Source organism: Apteryx rowi, unplaced genomic scaffold (assembly GCF_003343035.1).
Source record: "Apteryx rowi isolate R43461 unplaced genomic scaffold, aptRow1 scaffold_223, whole genome shotgun sequence".
Classification (NCBI taxonomy): Eukaryota; Metazoa; Chordata; class Aves; order Apterygiformes; family Apterygidae; genus Apteryx; species Apteryx rowi.
In genome coordinates this window covers 1,389,085-1,394,081 of record NW_020448564.1, presented here as the reverse complement: position 1 = coordinate 1,394,081, position 4,997 = coordinate 1,389,085, and positions in this window count along the sequence as shown.

Here is a 4,997-nt window from a genome sequence, read left to right as displayed (position 1 = left end):
AAAAAAAAAAAAAAAAAAAAAAAAGGAGAGAAAAGAAAAATAGAAATATACAGAAAATATTCAAATCTTATAAATATAGCTTCTTGGAAAAAGAGAGAGCTTAGTGTTGTTGCGCTGTGCTGGCAACGCTCCTGAAGCACTGACTTGTTTTTTAACTCAGTCCCTGTGCTTTTTTCCTACTCACTTTTTTACTCCTTTAATGAATCTTGGGTTTTTTGGTTTGTGTTCACCTTTCCCCTGCCCCAGCCCAGGAATGGTGCAAACATAGGTCACGATGCTCCTGTCTCCCTGCACCATCCCCAGCACTGGGCACTCGATCCTTCTACCTGGGTGTAGAGATGGCTTTGTTCTGGGCTGCGTCCCCAGACACCTACTGCCTTGCTGGAGGCTGGGGGAGGGACAGGGAGAGGATGAGTCAGTGTTGGCGGAGGTGCATGCTCTTCTTGTGTGCTAGCCAGAAATGGGTGAGTGGGCTTGCTTTTCTGTTACGGCTCTGCGTCCTGAGTGTAGACGGAGAGCATCTACCGCGCCCACAGGCTGAGACTGCTGTGCTGTTGCTCGAAGCTCTCCAGACCAGGCTGGCATCAGCTGTTTTGTTTGTGTGCTGAAAAGCACTAACTCTTCTTTAGTGTCTCCCAGCAAATAGCAGGAAGGCCAGAGCATTACTGTGAAATGGCTTCTTCCTGCTCCCTTCCTCATCTGCACTTCCAGCCGTGGAGGGAAGCTGCAGAAGAACAGCACTTTGAACTAAGTCACTCTGGTTATAATCCCCTTCTGCGTGTGAGCAAAGGAACCTTTTCATGGCCTCTTCGGGCCAGTTGGTTCAGATGACAACCCTGTGGTGTAAAAACATACACACGTGTCCCTGCTGTGTGGGGGAGGTGGTGCTGAGCCAGGCAGCTGCACTTGGATTCTGCCCCCATTTTGTGTACTTTCTCCCCACCAGCAAGGGCAGCGTCCACTGACGGTCATTTGGGGCAATCTTCTAGGTTTGTGTTCTCATTCCCTGCTGTGAATTTATCTTTTTAATCTTTGAGAGGGAATGCCTTTCTTTTTAATTAGAGAGGCAGCACTGCTTTTGGAGAAGAGAAAGGGCTATGTTGTCGAAGCTGCTCTCTTGAATGATAGCCTAAGGGTTTGTACTTTCAGTTAGGAATAAATCTGACTAAAACCCTTCCTCTGCCCTTCTGGAGGAGCGGGAGGAGATGGCTGATCTGGTGCAGAAGGGAAGCGCCTAGTGTAAGTTTGTCCTTCCAACCAGATCGTGTTGGTGCAGACAGTAGCAGGCTTACTGAAGAGCAGGGTGTTCCCATGTGTGAACCTACAGCAGTAGGGCCAGAATTTAGGAACGCCCCTGCAGCTTTTCCCAAAGCCAATGTGCTGCAGCAGGGTGGTAATGGCTTTTCAGCTAGGTCACTTCTGTGCCAGGGAGCCCAGAGCCCACCTTCAGGGGGACATGTGGAGGGCCTCTTTTTGCCCAGGCAGGGCTGGTGGCTCCCTAGGTGGGAAGGAGGTCTCCTCGGAGGCTGTTGTGAGAGTATGGAAGAGTGCAAAGAGGAGTGAGATGGAGATGAGGCTCCAGGAAGTTTTTTTTGTTTTAAAAAAAAAAAAAATCTTTCTGCTGCCTCCCAAGTGTGGGGATTTGGTTTTCTTTTAAGCATGTCTCTGGAGCACCTTCTGAAACCTGTTTCTGCTGTGTCTGTTGAGAACTAGTAAGCTCTTTCCAGACATCCCTGTTTCAGGGGAGATAGGCTTGAATTCGTGCTTTTCCCTCTCCCTTCTCTCAAGCTGAGATAGAGATGCTCTAGCCCTCTTGTGTTGTCAATGAGCCTTTGCAGGGGAAATGGGGTGTCCCAGGGAGACTGCCACTACCCATATCTCATTAAGGAGAATTTCCAGCATGCCCCTTTCCCTCTCTGGGTGACTGGAAGAGGCATGGTCCCAACCTCATGCCCAGCATCGGTTCCCGAGCAGGCTGCTTGCTGCTGTCAAGCTATGACCAACACGGTGGGTGGGTGAGGAGAGTGGAGCCCAGGTAGCTTCCCTCGAACTGGCATCTGCAGCCTCAACCCTCCAGGTTTCCAGGCTAGGACAAGCTGCCCAGGAATGGCTGAGCTGATTTCTTTTTTCTTTTTTTCCTCTCTCATTAACCCCCTTACTGATGTTACCACTGCCACCCCATCCTTCCTCCCCAGGAGTATGCTGCTGATGGCCAGCCAGCTTGCCACGCTGGACCGAGGAGCGCTCAGCCCGCGATCGCGGGGTCCTGGCTGGCACCCTGTCTCAGCTGCCTCAGTTTCTTCCACCGTTCCCACATCTTCTGGCAAAGCCTTCTGTGAACTGCTGCTGTGGGACAGCATGCCCTCCTCAGGTGCAGGAAGGGAGGGGAGAGGTGGGATGCCCCCAGCCACCTGCTTGTGTGTGTGAAGCTTTGATGCTGCTTTGCCCTGCCACACGTATTATACCTGCTTTAAAAATAGTGTGCGTGGAAGGAGGAAAAGGGGAGGGACCAACCTCTTTGTATCTTAAAGGAAAAAAGCGTGCTTCAGAAACGTTCCTCCAGCGTCAGGCAGCAATGGAAACTAACGGCCTTTTTGGGTCTTTTCTAGTCTTGGATGTAGGCGTTCAGCTTCAATTTTATTTTTTAAAACCTGCACTAATTTACCTGGTTTCTTAGGAAGAGAAGAGAGAATTTTTTTTTAACTTTTATTTTTTATGGGTTTGTGTTCTTTTTGTTGATGTCCGTTTGTATTGAATAATTTGCTACATTTGTAAAATGTAAGAGGTATATATAATATATGTATATTTCTAACGTAAAAAAATTGTAATTTTTTTCTTTTCAAGATTTTTTCTTAAAAAGAGGAGAGAAAAATATTTTTTCAGGAAAAAACTTTAAAAAAAGAAGCAGTGAAGATTCCTTTCTCCCCACTCAGCCTCCCTCCTTTCCCTCCCAACCCTCTCTGAGGAGTGAATTGACAGTCGTCTTGAGGAGAGAATGAGTGAAAGAGGACAGAAGTCTGTATGTCTCTGAGTGGAGGGTTTCTGTGTGTGCTCTGCTTGGGTTTCTTTCCAAGAAGGGGGCTACTGAGAGGGGGAACCAGGGGGTTGCTGTCTTTTTTCTTTTTTTTTTTTTTCTTTAGCGAAGGAGGAATACAATCAGAGTTTTGTATTCAGAATGTTGTGCAATATTTTGGAACGGGACATTGGTGTGTCTAGAGATTTAGTTAAAAACAAAAACAAAAAGGTTGATCAAATCTGTACAGTTTCTATTGTTCCAGATTTTTTTAAGTTTGTATTAAAAGCATGATATAATAATTGGTTGTCATGTGTTGTGTGCTCAGTGGGGAGAGAACACCTCTGTGGTTGCCTCTCCCTGAGAGTAGGCAGTGATGCTGGTGAAGAGGGACCAGGATTCCTTCCCAGCCTGCCTTCAGATGAACCAGTGCTTGGTGCCTTCCTCTTTCACGTGAAATCACTGGTTCGTAGTGTGCTCACGCTCAGTGGCGGTTTCACTGTGTTAGGAATAGCCCAGCGGTGGTGGGGTGTTGTGCAAGGCGGTGAGGGCAGCTGTCTTTCTGACCTCTCCTGCTGCCAAGAATAGCAGTGGCATAGGAAAAAGGCGGTCTGCCTTGCCTTCCAGGGTCAAAGCCGTGATTCAGCTCCCTGGAGTGAGGCTGAGAGCTGGCTTTCCTTCCCAGGGGAGGGGAGGAGGGGGGAAGAGGGAACATGATACTTTGCCTTTAGCTTCTGATGCCTCGGGGGCCTTCAACAGAGCAACATCAGAGTTCCTAAAATAGCAGGCTACCTGCAGCACCTCCTCCCAAATGAAGTAGCTTGCCTGCAGCTTCTGTATGGTTAAGCTGGGATCGTTACCTGGTTCCCTTTGACCAGACCTGGTTAGGTGTAGACAAAGCCTTCACAAGCAGTGGTTGCTGTGGAGGAGGTGCTGTTTGTGTTTTATTTTCCCTATCCCCTTCTTCCCCCCCACTCCCCTCCAGGGGTTTATCCTTGGGCTATTTTGGGTGCTTCCTAAGCAAAAGAAGCCTCTGGAGCAGTGTGTGCAGGCTGTGTCCTCCCTGCTTTTTCATTCTAGGTGGCTTCTCATAGCAGGGTGGCCTTGAGCCTGGATATGAGAACAAATGAAGGGTGATGAAGGTCTAGTGTTTCATTTTGCTTTTATGTCTCATTGCTCAGGTTTAATAAGAATTTCTTTAAAGGGTGCTGCTCCTTTCTGGTGAAAAGGGGGATGAAAACAGTTCTGTGCTGAGGAAGATGCTTACAAGCTTTTTAGCATAGGAAACATCTTTCCTTCCCTCTGCTTGCCGAGTGACACAGCTTCCCCAAGCCATAAACAGCCTAGTTGTGCTCCTGCCTGCCTTCTGCTCCAGGGGTGGGTCACAGATCCCTATGCTGCCTCCCCAAAAAGCTGTATGAAGTAGCTTATTAAAATGTATTTAAGGAAACCAAATGTGGAGCTGGTTCCTGCTAGTGTCCTTCCCCACAGCCCCTCTAGCCTGAATTTCTTCCTGGAAGAGCTTGCATTGCTTGCCCTTGGATTTCCAAGCCCTGGGAGCTGGGTTCTTGCTCGTGCATGCTGCATGCCATGTGACTGTCACACTCTGCTAAGCAACAAAACTATTCTTTCCCCTTTGTGTCTCAAACCCCTTGTAATCATTTATCTAAAGCATGCACAAACTCTTGCCCTTAGACATGTTTCTGGAAATGGAAAATCAAGGATGAATATGTGCCTTACTGATCCTTGCCCTGCATTTGCTTGGCTCTGATGCGGCAGGACACAGCCTTTCCCTTTTTGGGCGCAGGTATGCTGAGTGGTAGGGCCTGGAGTTAGCTTACAGCTGATAGCTGTGCAGCCTGGGCAGGGATTAGGGAAAAGGCTTAGTATAGCCTTACTTCTGTTCAGATATATGTTCCTGTGTCATCTCAGTGAGACAGCAAGGTGGGGGGAGGTAAAGTGCCCTTTTCCACCTTAAAGCAGT